Here is a 16,719-nt window from a genome sequence, read left to right as displayed (position 1 = left end):
CACTTTGGTTTCCCACTTTTTAAGATTTATTTAAAATTGAGTGAATCCTTAGAAGAGTACAAAGAAAGTAGGAGTATACTTAAGAGGGAAATCAGGAGGGCAAAACGGGGACATGAGATAGCTTTGGCAAATAGAATTAAGGAGAATCCAAAGGGTATTAAGGACAAAAGGGTAACTAGGGAGAGAATAGGGCCCCTCAAAGATCAGCAAGGCGGCCTTTGTGTGGAGCCACAGAAAATGCAGGAGATACTAAATGAATATTTTGCATCAGTATTTACTGTGGAAAAGGATATGGAAGATATAGACTGGAGGGAAATGGATGGTGACATCTTGCAAAATGTCCAGATTACAGAGGAGGATGTGCTGGATGTCTTGAAACGGTTAAAGGTGGATAAATCCCCAGGAACTGATCATGTGTACCCAAGAACTCTGTGGGAAGCTAGAGAAGTGATTGCTGGGCCTCTTGCTGAGATATTTGTATCATCGATAGTCACAGGTGAGGTGCTGGAAGACTGGAGGTTGGCAAACGTGGTGCCACTGTTCAAGAAGGGTGGTAAAGACAAGCCAGGGAACTATAGACCAGTGAGCCTGACCTCGGTGATGGGCACGTTGTTGGAGGGAATCCTGAGGGACAGGATGTACATGTATTTGGAAAGGCAAGGACTGATTCGGGAGAGTCAACATTGCTTTGTGCGTGGGAAATCATATCTCACAAACTTGATTGAGTTTTTTGAAGAAGTAACGAAGAAGATTGATGAGGGCAGAGCAGTAGATGTGATCTATATGGACTTCAGTAAGGCATTCGCCAAGGTTCCCCATGGGAGACTGATTAGCAAGGTTAGATCTCATGGAATAAAGGGAGAACTAGCCATTTGGATACAGAACTGGCTCAAAGGTAGAAGACAGAGGGTGGTGGCGGAGGGTTGTTTTTCAGACTGGAGGCCTGTGACCAGTGGAGTGCCACAAGGATCGGTGCTGGGTCCTCTACTTTTTGTCATTTATATAATTTGGATGCGAGCATAATAGGTACATTTAGTAAGTTTGCAGATGACACCAAAATTGGGGGTGTAGTGGACAGCGAAGAGGGTTATCTCAGATTACAACAGGATCTAGACCAGATGGGCCAATGGGCTGAGAAGTGGCAGATGGAGTTTAATTCAGATAAGGTGCTGCATTTTGGGAAAGCAAATCTTAGCAGGACTTATACACTTAATGGTCAGGTCCTAGGGAGTGTTGGTGAACAAAGAGACCTTGGAGTGCAGGTTCATAGCTCCTTGAAAGTGGAGTCACAGGTAGATAGAATAGTGAAGAAGGCGTTTGGTATGCTTTCCTTTATTGGTCAGAGTATTGAGTGCAGGAGTTGGGAGGTCATGTTGCGGCTGTACAGGACATTGGTGAGGCCACTGTTGGAATATTGCATGCAATTCTGGTCTCCTTCCTATCGGAAAGATGTTGTGAAACTTGAAAGGGTTCAGAAAAGATTTACAAGGATGTTGCCAGGGTTGGAGGATCTGAGCTACAGGGAGAGGCTGAACAGGCTGGGGCTGTTTCCCTGGAGCGTCGGAGGCTGAGGGGTGACCTTATAAAGGTTTACAAAATTATGAGGGGCATGGATAGGATAAATAGACAAAGTCTTTTCCCTGGGGTCGGGGAGTCCAGAACTAGGAGGCATAGGTTTAAGGTGAGAGGTGAAAGATACAAAAGAGACCTAAGGGGCAACTTTTTCATGCAGAGGGTGGTGCATGTATGGAATGAGCTGCCAGAGGAAGTGGTGGAGGCTGGTACAATTGCAACATTTAAGAGGCATCTGGAAGGGTATATGAATAGGAAGGGTTTGGAGAGATATGGGCCGGGTGCTGGCAGGTGGGACTATATGGGGTTGGGATATCTGGTCGGCATGGACAGCTTGGACCAAAGGGTTTGTTTCCATGCTGTACATCTCTATGACTCTATGACTCTATGACTGATGTCAGGCTAACCCATCAATTATCTCCTGTATTTTCTTGACCTCCTTTTTTAAATAGAGGGGTTACATTAGCCACCCTCCAATCCATAGGAACTGTTCCAGACTCGATCTTTTCGCTTTTTATCGATCCTTACGTCCTTCTTTGTTGAAAGATGCAGTTCCAGCAATAACCAGATAATCTTTTTCAGCAGGATGGCTGAGGGAAGATTCTTGTTCAAGACATGAATTCAACTTTTCCTGTTGTTCTTCAAGTAGGTTTGAAATTCTACAATTATAGCCCAGGATCTTTCAACAGCCAGAGGAAACCCAAGTGAACACAGCACCTCCGACAGTGCAGCACTCCCTCAGCACTAATCCTCTGATAGTGTGGCACTCCCTCAGCACTGAACCTCCGACAGTGCGGTATTCCCTCAATACTGACCCTCTGACAGTGCAGCACTCCCTCAGCACTGATCCTTTGACAGTGCGACACTCCCTCAGTACTGACCCACCGACAGTGCGGCACTCCCTCAGCACTGATCCTTTGACAGTGCGACACTCCCTCAGTACTGACCCTCTGACAGTGCAGCACTCTCTCAGCAGGGACCCTCCGACAGTGCGGCACTCCCTCAGCACTGATCCACTGACAGTGTGGCACTCCCTCAGCACTGAACCTCCGACAGTGCAGCACTCCGTCAATACTGACCCTCTGACAGTTTGGCACTCCCTCAGCACTGACCCTCCGACAGTGCGGCACTCCCTCAGCACTAATCCTCTGATAGTGTGGCACTCCCTCAGCACTGAACCTCCGACAGTGCGGCATTCCCTCAATACTGACCCTCTGACAGTGCAGCACTCCCTCAGCACTGATCCTTTGACAGTGCGACACTCCCTCAGCACTGAACCTCCGACAGTGCAGCACTCCCTCAGCACTGACCCTCTGACAGTTTGGCACTCCCTCAGCACTGACCCTCCGACAGTGCAGCACTCCCTCAATACTGACCCTCTGACAGTGCGACACTCCCTCAGTACTGACCCTCTGATAGTGCAGCACGCCCTAAGCACTGACCCTCCAACAGTGTGGCACTCCCTCAGCACTGATCTTCCAACAGTACAGCACTTCCTCAGCACTGACCCTCCAACAGTGGGGCAATCCCTCAGTACTGACCTCCGAAAGTGCAGCACTCCCTCAGCACTGACCCTCCAATGGTGCTGCACTCCCTCAGTACTGACCCTCCAACAGTGCGGCACTCCCTCAGCACTGACTCTCCGACAGTGCGGCACTCCTTAGAATATTATGTATTGGGGGTCAAGGATGTCATAATAATGGTGATGTCTTCTTAGACAGAAAAGTGAGACTGGAAAGTATTCAAAACAGGAGGCAGATTTAATTCAGGCTGCAGTCGAAAAGTAATTTATTGGGTCTTTTGTAATACATATTCTTTCTAAGTTCATGTGTCCACATGGGTCACACACGTATAGGCAAACCAAACCAGCTCAACCCCAAACCTGAGTGAGGATTCGCCCATCCTTAAATTTATTTTTATTGTTTATTCATGGCAAGTGGGTACTGCTGGCATTTATTACCCATCCCTTGACAAGGTGATGGTGAGCTGCCTTCCTGAACTGCAGGCAGTCCATTTAAAGTCTTACTCTGTGATGTGGGTTAAAGACATTCAACACAAAGTCAACATCCCCATCTGGGCAAATACCAAGGTAACCTCACTGTGATGACTGTGATGATTGGAGGAAGGAGCTGATAGTGAAGCCCCATGACTCCCAAAGTCATCCGTTAGTATAAATGTGACAAAAACAGAAAGTGTAGGAGAAACTTCGCTGGTCTGGCACCATTTGTTGAGAGAGAGAGAGAGAGAGAGAGAAAGAGACATAATGTTTCAATACCTTTGACTCTGAGAGTGGGAGTCACTGAAGTTAGAAAGGTATATCTGTTTTTCTGCTGAGAGACCTGCTGAGTTTCCTCAGGGCTCTCTGTTCTCGTTTCAGATTTCCAGCCTCCACCGTTCTTTGTTTTATATCAGAGTAAATGTTTTGACTTAGGACCAATCATGCTTCCTGCATTGGATTGGATAGATTTTTGTTGGAGAAGGCTACCGAGGAATATGCAGAAAAAGTTGCAAAAGAGATTGAAGTGCAGATCCGTTACATCTAATCATGTGGTAGGACAGGTCCATGGGCTGAATGGCCTCTTCCTTCCTTATTCCTGGCATTGTCACCATGACCCAGTAACAAACAAACAGACTCATGACTATCACTGACTGATCTGACTGAATATTTTGAAACTGGTTTTTCCTGACCTGACAGGAATTTGATGCTGGAGGTGTGTTCATATTGTTAAATAGAATTTCTCCAGCTAGGAATGTCACCATCATATTAAAATGGATACCTACATCAGGTTCCTCCTTCTTTATTACAGTTCTGCCCTTCAATACCATAATTCCAAACAAACTCATCTCCAGACTCCGATCCCTAGGTCTCAGCTACCCTCTCTGTAACTGGATCCTCAACTTCCTGACCCATAGACCACAATCAGTGAGGGTATATGACAACGCCTCCCCCACTGTGCCCCGCACATCTGCATACTCAGCCCCCTACTGTACTCCTTACACACTCACAACTGTGGCCAAATTCCACCCCAACACCATTTACAAGTTTGTTGATGACATCACCGTTGTCAGTTGGATCTCAAATAGCAATGAGACAGAATACAGGAAAGAGATTGCGTGCTTAGACAACAATCTTCTCCATCAACATCAGCAAAACAAAGGAGCTGGCCATTGACTTCAGGAAGCGGAGTGGAGGGAACATCCCTGTCTGCATCAGTGGAGCGAAGATGGAGATGGTGGACACTGTCAAGTTCTTGGGAGTGATGATCATCAACAATCTGTCCTGCTCCACCCATATAGGCCGTGTCCACAATGACTCTAACTAATTTGTATTGATGCACCATAGAAAGCATCTGATCTGGATGCATCACAACACAGTACAGCAACTGGTCTTCCCAAGACCGCAAGAAACTACAGAGAGTCATGAACATAGCCCAGTCCATCACGCAAACTAGCCTTCTAACCATTGACTCCATCCATACTTCCCTCTGCTTCAAAGACCCTCAACGATCCCTCCCACTCCAGTTATACATTCTTCCACCCTCTTCCATCTGGCAGAAGATATAAAAATATTAATACATGTATGAACAGATTAAAGAACAGCTTCTTCCCCATTGTTATCAGACTTTTGAACAGACCTCTCAAGTGTTAATTCTGATCTCTCTCTCTCTGCACCTTCTCTACGGCTGTAACACTATATTCTGCACTCTGTCCTGCTACCCTGATGAACTTTGTATGGTACAATTTGCCTGCATAGCACATTAAACAACACTTTTCACTGAATCTCAGCTCCTTCCTCCAATTATCACAGTCATAACAGTGAGGTTACCTTGGTAACCCCATCTGGGCAAATACCAAGGTAACCTCACTGTGATGACTGTGATGATTGGAGGAAGGAGCTGATAGTGAAGCCCCATGACTCCCAAAGTCATCCGTTAGTATAAATGTGACAAAAACAGAAAGTGTAGGAGAAACTTCGCTGGTCTGGCACCATTTGTTGAGAGAGAGAGAGAGAGAGAAAGAGACATAATGTTTCAATACCTTTGACTCTGAGAGTGGGAGTCACTGAAGTTAGAAAGGTATATCTGTTTTTCTGCTGAGAGACCTGCTGAGTTTCCTCAGGGCTCTCTGTTCTCGTTTCAGATTTCCAGCCTCCACCGTTCTTTGTTTTATATCAGAGTAAATGTTTTGACTTAGGACCAATCATGCTTCCTGCATTGGATTGGATAGATTTTTGTTGGAGAAGGCTACCGAGGAATATGCAGAAAAAGTTGCGAAAGAGACTGAAGTGCAGATCCGTCACATCTAATCATGTGGTAGGACAGGTCCATGGGCTGAATGGCCTCTTCCTTCCTTATTCCTGGCATTGTCACCATGACCCAGTAACATACAAACAGACTCATGACTATCATTGACTGATCTCACTGAATATTTTGAAACTGGTTTTTCCTGGCCTGACAGGAATTTGATGCTGGAGATGTGTTCATATTGTTAAATAGAATTTCTCCAGCTAGGAATGTCACCATCATATTAAAATGGATACCTACATCAGGTTCCTCCTTCTTTATTACAGTTCTGCCCTTCAATACCATAATTCCAAACAAACTCATCTCCAGACTCCGATCCCTAGGTCTCAGCTACCCTCTCTGTAACTGGATCCTCAACTTCCTGACCCATAGACCACAATCAGTGAGGGTATATGACAACGCCTCCCCCACTGTGCCCCGCACATCTGCATACTCAGCCCCCTACTGAACTCCTTACACACTCAGAACTATGGCCAAATTCCACCCCAACACCATTTACAAGTTTGTTGATGACATCACCGTTGTCAGTTGGATCTCAAATAGCAATGAGACAGAATACAGGAAAGAGATTGCGTGCTTAGACAACAATCTTCTCCATCAACATCAGCAAAACAAAGGAGCTGGTCATTGACTTCAGGAAGCGGAGTGGAGGGTACATCCCTGTCTGCATCAATGGAGCGAAGATGGAGATGGTGGACACTGTCAAGTTCTTGGGAGTGATGATCATCAACAGTCTGTCCTGCTCCACCCATATAGGCCGTGTCCACAATGACTCTAACTAATTTGTATTGATGCACCATAGAAAGCATCTGATCTGGATGCATCACAACACAGTACAGCAACTGGTCTTCCCAAGACCGCAAGAAACTACAGAGAGTCATGAACATAGCCCAGTCCATCACGCAAACCAGCCTTCTAACCATTGACTCCATCCATACTTCCCTCTGCTTCAAAGATCCTCAACAATCCCTCCCACTCCAGTTTTACATTCTTCCACCCTCTTCCATCTGGCAGAAGATATAAAAATGTTAATACATGTATGAACAGATTAAAGAACAGCTTCTTCCCCATTGTTATCATACTTTTGAACAGATCTCCCAAGTGTTAATTCTGATCTCTCTCTCTCTGCACCTTCTCTACGGCTGTAACACTATATTCTGCACTCTGTCCTGCTACCCTGATGAACTTTGTATGGTACAATTTGCCTGCATAGCACATTAAACAACACTTTTCACTGAATCTCAGCTCCTTCCTCCAATTATCACAGTCATAACAGTGAAGTTACCTTGGTAACCCCATCTGGGCAAATACCAAGGTAACCTCACTGTGATGACTGTGATGATTGGAGGAAGGTGCTGATAGTGAAGCCCCATGACTCCCAAAGTCATCCGTTAGTATAAATGTGACAAAAACAGAAAGTGTAGGAGAAACTTCGCTGGTCTGGCACCATTTGTTGAGAGAGAGAGAGAGAGAGAAAGAGACATAATGTTTCAATACCTTTGACTCTGAGAGTGGGAGTCACTGAAGTTAGAAAGGTATATCTGTTTTTCTGCTGAGAGACCTGCTGAGTTTCCTCAGGGCTCTCTGTTCTCGTTTCAGATTTCCAGCCTCCACCGTTCTTTGTTTTATATCAGAGTAAATGTTTTGACTTAGGACCAATCATGCTTCCTGCATTGGATTGGATAGATTTTTGTTGGAGAAGGCTACCGAGGAATATGCAGAAAAAGTTGCGAAAGAGACTGAAGTGCAGATCCGTCACATCTAATCATGTGGTAGGACAGGTCCATGGGCTGAATGGCCTCTTCCTTCCTTATTCCTGGCATTGTCACCATGACCCAGTAACAAACAGACTCATGACTATCACTGACTGATCTCACTGAATATTTTGAAACTGGTTTTTCCTGGCCTGACAGGAATTTGATGCTGGAGGTGTGTTCATATTGTTAAATAGAATTTCTCCAGCTAGGAATGTCACCATCATATTAAAATGGATACCTACATCAGGTTCCTCCTTCTTTATTACAGTTCTGCCCTTCAATACCATAATTCCAAACAAACTCATCTCCAGACTCCGATCCCTAGGTCTCAGCTACCCTCTCTGTAACTGGATCCTCAACTTCCTGACCCATAGACCACAATCAGTGAGGGTATATGACAACGCCTCCCCCACTGTGCCCCGCACATCTGCGTTCTCAGCCCCCTACTGTACTCCTTACACACTCACAACTGTGGCCAAATTCCACCCCAACACCATTTACAAGTTTGTTGATGACATCACCGTTGTGAGTTGGATCTCAAATAGCAATGAGACAGAATACAGGAAAGAGATTGAGTGCTTACACAACAATCTTCTCCATCAACATCAGCAAAACAAAGGAGCTGGTCATTGACTTCCGGAAGCGGAGTGGAGGGTACATCCCTGTCTGCATCAATGGAGTGGAGATGGAGATGGTGGACACTGTCAAGTTCTTGGGAGTGATGATCATCAACAATCTGTCCTGCTCCACCCATATAGGCCGTGTCCACAATGACTCTAACTAATTTGTATTGATGCACCATAGAAAGCATCTGATCTGGATGCATCACAACACAGTACAGCAACTGGTCTTCCCAAGACCACAAGAAACTACAGAGAGTCATGAACATAGCCCAGTCCATCACGCAAACTAGCCTTCTAACCATTGACTCCATCCATACTTCCCTCTGCTTCAAAGACCCTCAACGATCCCTCCCACTCCAGTTATACATTCTTCCACCCTCTTCCATCTGGCAGAAGATATAAAAATATTAATACATGTATGAACAGATTAAAGAACAGCTTCTTCCCCATTGTTATCAGACTTTTGAACAGACCTCTCAAGTGTTAATTCTGATCTCTCTCTCTCTGCACCTTCTCTACGGCTGTAACACTATATTCTGCACTCTGTCCTGCTACCCTGATGAACTTTGTATGGTACAATTTGCCTGCATAGCACATTAAACAACACTTTTCACTGAATCTCAGCTCCTTCCTCCAATCATCACCCTCATCACAGTGAGGTTACATTGGTATTTGCCCAGATGGGGATGTTGAATTTGTGTTGAATGTCTTTAACCCACATCACAGAGTAAGACTTTAAATGGACTGCCTGCAGTTCAGGAAGGCAGCTCACCATCACCTTGTCAAGGGATGGGTAATAAATGCCAGCAGTACCCACTTGCCATGAATAAACAATAAAAATAAATTTAAGGATGGGCGAATCCTCACTCAGGTTTGGGGTTGAGCTGGTTTGGTTTGCCTATACGTGTGTGACCCATGTGGACACATGAACTTAGAAAGAATATGTATTACAAAAGACCCAATAAATTACTTTTCGACTGCAGCCTGAGTTAAATCTGCCTCCTGTTTCGAATACTTTCCAGTAAAAATGCCAGCAGTACCCATGAGCCATGAATAAACAAAAAATATTGTGACAACAATAAATCAATCAACCGATCATGGATAAAGTGACTTATCAGATTTCAGGTCCACTCACACAGCCACTTACCACTCTCCCACAACACCACGGCCATCCATCCCCAACCTCATATAATTGGGCATTTTCTGAGGAGGAGGCATTGACTGGGGAATATTGCTGTACTAATGAAACCTGAGGGATCTCATAAGGAACAATCTAGAAAATTAACTGTTGAAAATTGGGACTGCAAGATGTTGACTCATTGAGATTAAAACCAAATCATCCGCCAACATTTCTGCCACCTCCAAACAGACCCCACCACCAGGGATATATTTCCCTCCCCACCCCTTTCCACCTTCCGCAAAGACCGTTCCCTCCGTGACTACCTGGTCAGGTCCACGCCCCCCTACAACCCACCCTCCCATCCTGGCACTTTCCCCTGCCACCGCAGGAACTGTAAAACCTGCGCCCACACCTCCTCCCTCACCTCTATCCAAGACCCTAAAGGAGCCTTCCACATCCATCAAAGTTTTACTTGCACATCCACTAATATCATTTATTGTATCCGTTGCTCCCGATGCAGTCTCCTCTACATTGGGCACTTTAGGGAACATCTCCGGGACACCCGCACCAATCAACCACACCGCCCCGTGGCCCAACATTTCAACTCCCCCTCCCACTCTGCTGAGGACATGGAGGTCCTGGGCCTCCTTCACCGCCGCTCCCTCACCACCAGACGCCTGGAGGAAGAACGCCTCATCTTCCGCCTCGGAACACTTCACCCCCAGGGCATCAATGTGGACTTCAACAGTTTCCTCATTTCCCCTTCCCCTACCTCACCCTAGTTCTAAACTTCCAGCTCAGTAACTGTCCTCATGACTTGTCCGGACTTGTCCTACCTGCCTATCTTCTTTTCCACCTATCCACTCCACCCTCTCTTCCCTGACCTATCACCTTCATCCCCTCCCCCACTCACCCATTGTACTCTATGCTACTTTCTCCCCACCCCCACCCTCCTCTAGCTTATCTCTCCACGCTTCAGGCTCACTGCCTTTATTCCTGATGAAGGGCTTTTGCCCGAAACGTCGATTTCGAAACTCCTTGGATGCTGCCTGAACTGCTGTGCTCTTCTAGTACCACTAATCCAGAATCATTGAGATTACCCAATGCACTCACTGAGCTACAGGTACTGCTGACCTCAGCTTTTGTCATTGGTTCTGAAGCCCAGTATTCCTCACTATGAGGCGAGAAAGAATGAATGGAATCATAGAATCATGCAGCACAGCACAGGCCATTCAGCCCATTGAGCCTGTCTCCAAAAGAATCTACTACCTGAATTAACCTCACTTTGCCAGATTAGACCCATACCTTAAATGTTACAACACTTGAAGCGCTCATGTTGAGTACTTTTTAAAGTATGTGAGGTTTCCAGCCTCAACTACTCTCCTCGGTGGTGCATTCCAGACCCCCACCACCCTCTGGGTGAAACGACTTTTCCTCAAATCCCCTCTAAACTTGCTGCCTTTCACTTTAAAACTGTGCCCCCTTGTTCTTGAACCTAGAGAAATGTTGTCAGCTGCTGTGGTGTAAATTTGAACACAGGACCCAATGACAATTCGGTGACACCACCACATCCCATGTAGATCTCAGGAATAAGTAAGGTGCAATCACGATCATGGGGCTATATTACAGGCCATCATGCTAAAATGTAAAAACAACATGGCTCTGGCAGTGGATGATTTTAATTTCCCCAATATTCACTGGGACTCCCTTAGTGCCTGGGCTTTAGATGGAGCAGAATTGTTTGGTGTGTCCAGGAAGGGTTATGGAAACAATATGTAGATAATCTAACGAGGGAAGGGGCCAAACTAGACCTTATATCGGGGAATGAGCCTGGCCAGTTTCATAGGGGGAGTAATTTGGGAACAATGATCATAATTCCATAGGTTTTAAGATAGTTGTGGAAAAGGATAAGGTTGGTCCCTGGGTGAAGGTGTTGAACTGGAGACAGCTGTGATATGTGGGTGGCTAAGGGGTGACCTGATAAATGCATATAATATTATGGGGGGCATGGATAGGATGGTCAGATGGGGTCAATTTCCCAAGGTGGAAATGTCAAATATGAGGGAACATGGCTTTAAGGTGAGAAGGTGAAGGTTTAAAGGAGATGTGCGAGGAAAGTATTTTACACAGAGGATAATAGGTGCGTAACAGCAATGGAACAAACTGCTAGTGGAGATGGTATGAGCAGAAATGATAAGCAAAGCTCAAAAGGCTTTTAGACAGACACATGAACAAGCAGAGAATAGAGGGATAAGACCATGTTCAGGCAGATGGGGTTAGTTTAGAATAACATCATGGTCAGCACAGACATGGTGGGCCGAAGGGCCTGTTCCTGTGCGGTACTGTTCTATGTTCTACATCGCACCTTGCATTACCTCAGGATGTTCCAATGCTCTTTAGTTAAATAGTTTTTCAAGTGTATTAAAAGCAATTAGCAAACTGCACAAACAGCAAAGCAATAATGACAAGATAACCCACATTTATTGTTGAGATATACATTGGTTAGCATACCAGAGGTAACTCCCATGCACTACCTCAAAGTTTCTCGGGATTGTCTAATGTCTGTCTGAGAGTATAGATAGGGCCTTGTTTCATTAAAAAGACAACACAGCATTTCCTCAATCCTGCTGTAGTATATCAGGCCAAAGTATTTGTGATTAAGCCTTTGGAGTGGGCCTTGAATCCACAACCTTCTTAACTCTAAGACAACAAGGTCACCAATGCAACCACAGGTGGTATTCTGGATGAGTTTCTGGATGCTTAGCTGGAGTATCCAGACTAGGTGGAACAACAATTCCACTGGACAGTCATAGTCTTCAGAAATAAATTTCTTTCAAAAGATTGAAGCAAATGCGAGAACAGCATTCTCCAACAGAACACAATCCACTGGGAATGTCACCACGGGAATGTCATTATTACAAGTAATCTTGGGATGTTACCAGATAACCTGGTCAGGCTGAAATCATTTGGGAAATTTGTCTAATTCAGGACATTAAATAATTGCTGGCCCAGAGGGAGGGAAATCCCAAGAGGCAGATTGTTCGGAAACCTGTGCATCAAGAGTAGTTTAATCGATTTATCTTCATCTCTCACATATACTTACTTACTGTAAGTAATCTAATCTAATATTCTTCGAAATCCCCATAACTTCCCCTGAAAGTGCTCCTCCCTTTCAGATACTACTTCCTGGTTAACTTGGCAAACCTCCAGAGTCTCGGCCCGTGTGATATTTTCATTATGAACCAAGCTGCACAGTCAGTACAGGCAGGGTGTTGAGCTGCACGAGGCATCACAGCCAGGCCTGACTTTGTGTCACTAAAGCATTCATACACAGTTTGAGCAGGCCGTGTCAGTGACATTGTTTAGGTGTTTGAGGAGATCTTGCAATGACTTGTACTTGAGCTCAGAATTTACTTGCTCCAAAAGATGTTTTCCACCCCCCCCCACCCCCCGTCTATCTCTTTAATCTTCACCCTCTGAGGTATCAACACTCCCACAATTCTAGTCTCGTCAGCATTCCTAATTTCCATCACTCCGCCATTTGCAACCGTACCTTTGACTGCTTGGATCCTAACATCTGGGATTCCCTCCGTAAACCTATCTACCCTGCTTTTAAGATGTTCCTTGAAATTAACCTCTGACTGTGCTTTTGGTCCTCTTACATCATTCAACACCAGATTTTGTTAAACTTTTGCTCCCTCAAAACACCTGGAGATGCTCAACGTGCAAATGACTGCAAGTTGTTTGTGTTGTTATTGGGGGTTAGCTGGTTTTCCATTGAATTGTTAAACCAGGGTCTGTCCTCCACCTCCTGGCAGACAGTGAGGAAGACCAGGATGGGTCATCCAGGCTAATGTCCCTCCCTCAACAGGAACAGATTCACCCACCTCCTCAGAACAGTGGCAGCTGCTCGAATCTAATTCACTGACTGTGAAGGGTTCCAGGACTCACAGGGACATGACAGTTGCTACGGAAATGCAAGATGGTTTTGTTGATCCTAAATCTTTTCTCAACTATTTCCCAAATCCATCTGGTCCTTGAGCCCCCTTTCACCCAACAAATTCTGCAGTAAATGATCTTCCTGGCCTCAAACTCCAAAGTCCAACTTCCATTCATGTGGCCAACTGATCCGGCAATGACTACTCCCACCCCCACTAGCTGCAGGTTTCACCATGCCCTCACCTCCTTGAATTTATAAGATGACGAACTGAAGATTGGACAACTTACATAGATCCCAGCCCTAACAACAGCTTGAACTTAATTAGCACCTTTAACATATGAACCATCCCAATGTGCCTCACAGGGGCATTATCGAAGAGAGTATGGCACTAAATCACATGTGGATATGTGACGCAAGGTGCAGAAGGGAAGAGGGCGCGACCCGGAGATGGGGAGGGAGAATGGTTTATGGAGCTCAGGGCCCAGGTGATGGGAAATGAAGGTGCAGAAGGCAGCAGAATTAGTGAAGCGCAGACATTCGAATCACAGAATTACAGAAGTGTTGTGGAGTAGAATGAGGCCATTTGGCCCATTGGTTCTGCACCAGTTATATTACCTAGTGCCAATCTCCTGCCTTTTCCCTTTTGCACTACTATTTCGACCCAAATAATCTTCTGATACCTTCTTGAATGCCTCAGTTGAACCTGTCTCCATCACATTTCCAGACAGTGTATGGTAGACTCTAACTACTTGCTGTGTGAAAATGGTTTTTCTCACATTACCCAAACTCTTGGAAAGCAACTGGACCTCAAACAACGACAAGAGAGAATATTGGGAAGTGATTGAGTAGTAGGGGCATGGTGTAAAGACAATAGTCTCTCCCTCAACATCAGCAACACGAAGGAGCTGGCCATTGACATGAAGAAGCAGAGTGGAGAGTACACCCATCTCTGCACCAACGGAGCTCAGGTGGAGCTGGCTGAGAACATCATGTTCCTGGGAGTGATGATCATCAACAATCTGTCCTGGTCCACCCACGTCGATGCAATGGTCAAAAAAGCACAGCAACATCTCTAATTCCTCAGGAGACTAAGGAAATTCAGCATGTCCACAATGACTAACCAATTTGTATTGATGCACCATAGAAAGCATCCGATTTGGATGCATCAAAACACAGTACAGCAACTACTCTTCCCAAGACCGCAAGAAACTACAGAGAGTTGTGAATATAGCCCAGTCCATTGCAAACCAGCTTTCCATCCATACTTCCCATTGCCTCAGGAAAGCAACCAACATAATCAGATCCCCCACCCCAGTTATAGTGTCTTCCACCTTCAGGCAGAAGATATGAACAATTTAATGCAGTTTTAATACGAACAGATTCAAGGACAGCTTCTTCCTCGCTGCTATTAGACTTTTGAACAGACCTCGCAAATGTCAATTCTGATCTCTCTCTCTCTGCACCTTCTCTGTGGCTGTAACACTGTATTCTGCACTCTGTCCTGCTATCCTGATGCACTTTGTATGGTATAACCTGCCCAAATAGCAAACAAAACAATACTGTTCACTGTACCTCGGTACAAGTGACAACAATAAATCAAACTCAAAGTAAACTACGTTATGTTTTTGCCTTTTTGTTTTTTTTTTGTTCATGAACAGAAACAGCTTCCTCCCAATTACTCTGTCCTGCCTGCTCATGATTTTTCAAACCTCCTCTCAGCCTTCTTCTCTTCAAGCAGAACAGTCCCAATATCTTCAATCTCTCCTCATTGGTAAAGATTCTTGTCTCTGAAACCATTCTAGAAACCATCTCTCTACTCTCTCCAATTCATTCATATCTTTCCATAATGTGGCACCCCACCTCTGCACACGATACTCCAGCTGAGGCCTAACAAGTGTCTTGTGCAAGCTCAACATCACCTCCTTGCTATTGTATTGTTAATATGCCCCTATTAATAAAGCAGAGGACACTGTATGAACTTCTCTCTCCACCTGCCCCACCACCTTCAATGGTCTGTGCACTTACACACCCAGGCCTCTCCCCTGCAGCCCCTGTTGCAGGGCTGCAAGGGCTGACAGACATTAAGCACTGGATTTTCACTGGGTGACAGGTGAATGGAGGTAATGGTATCAGGATTGTTTTCTGTCCCCAAATCTGTCAACAAGGGGTTAACGGCCACCTTTTGGACTTTGAAAAGGGTTAACCCAAACAACCCCCCACCCCCCGCCCTTATTGAAAAGGAGGCAAAAGCTCCCTATCTCGGGGTTGGGCTCTATCCTGGGACGGGGGCTCTCTCGTAAGACAGGGGGCTCTATCCTGGAACAAGGGGAATTATCCTCGAACAGAGTGATCTATCCCGGGGACAGGTGGCTCTATCCCGGGACAGGAGCTGCTATCCTGGGACGGGAGCTCTACACCAGGGACAGTGAGCTCCATCCTGGGTCAGGGGGCTCTACCCTGGGGCATTGGCTCTATCCTGGAGACAGGGGCCTCTATACCAGGACAGGGGGCTCTAGCCTGAGACAGGGGGCTCTATCCTGGGATGGGGGCTCTATCCTGGAGACAGAGGCCTCTATACCAGGACAGGGGGCTCTATCCTGAGACAGGGGGCTCTATTCTGGGGATGGGGGCTCTACACTAGGGACAGAGGGCTCTATCCCGGGACAGGAGGCTCTATCCTGGGACAAGGGTATCTAATCCTGGGATGGGGGTCTCTATCCCAGGACAGGAGGCTCTGTCCCGGGACAGGTGTCTCTAATCCGGGGACAGGGGGCTCTATCCCGGGACACGAGGCTCTATCCCGGGATAGGGGACTCTATCACAGGACATGGGGCTCTATCCTGGGACAGGGGACTCTATCTTGGGACAGGGGACTCTATCCCGGGACAGGGGGCTCTATCCCGGGACACAGGGCTCTATCCCAGGACAGGGGGCTCTACACCGAGACAGAAGGACTCTGGAAAATGGTCAAATAATCAGGAGTTAATTTTTCAGACAGTGGGTTTGGATTAAAGTGATCTTTTTAAAAAGATGATGTTATGGTATTTAAAGTCTCCCCCAGAATCCGTTCCTTCAGTAACACCTGTCACTCTGAGTTCACTTGGCTCCAACAACCGAGATTCACATCTTACACTTGACCGAAAAGGTTTTGGAAGGACCTGAAAGGTCGATTCCACGCCGGATTTCAGAGCACAGTCATTTGTATCTGAGTATTGCGGTCTCTGACCCGGGGTCAGAACTGGAGGAAGGACCGGAATTAGAGAGAGAGAGAAAGAGAGAATGCCAGGGAGAGAGAGAAGGGACTGGGATTCAGGAGGTGTGCCTCCCGCCGAGAATTGGACAGGGAGGAGACTGGAGTCTGAACTGGCTATAAGTGAGAGGGAGGGAGTTAGACAGGGTTCAA

This window comes from Chiloscyllium punctatum, chromosome 39, assembly GCF_047496795.1.
Source record: "Chiloscyllium punctatum isolate Juve2018m chromosome 39, sChiPun1.3, whole genome shotgun sequence".
Lineage (NCBI taxonomy): Eukaryota > Metazoa > Chordata > Chondrichthyes > Orectolobiformes > Hemiscylliidae > Chiloscyllium > Chiloscyllium punctatum.
The sequence above is the reverse complement of the archived record's forward strand: the minus strand, read 5'-3'. Positions refer to the sequence as shown.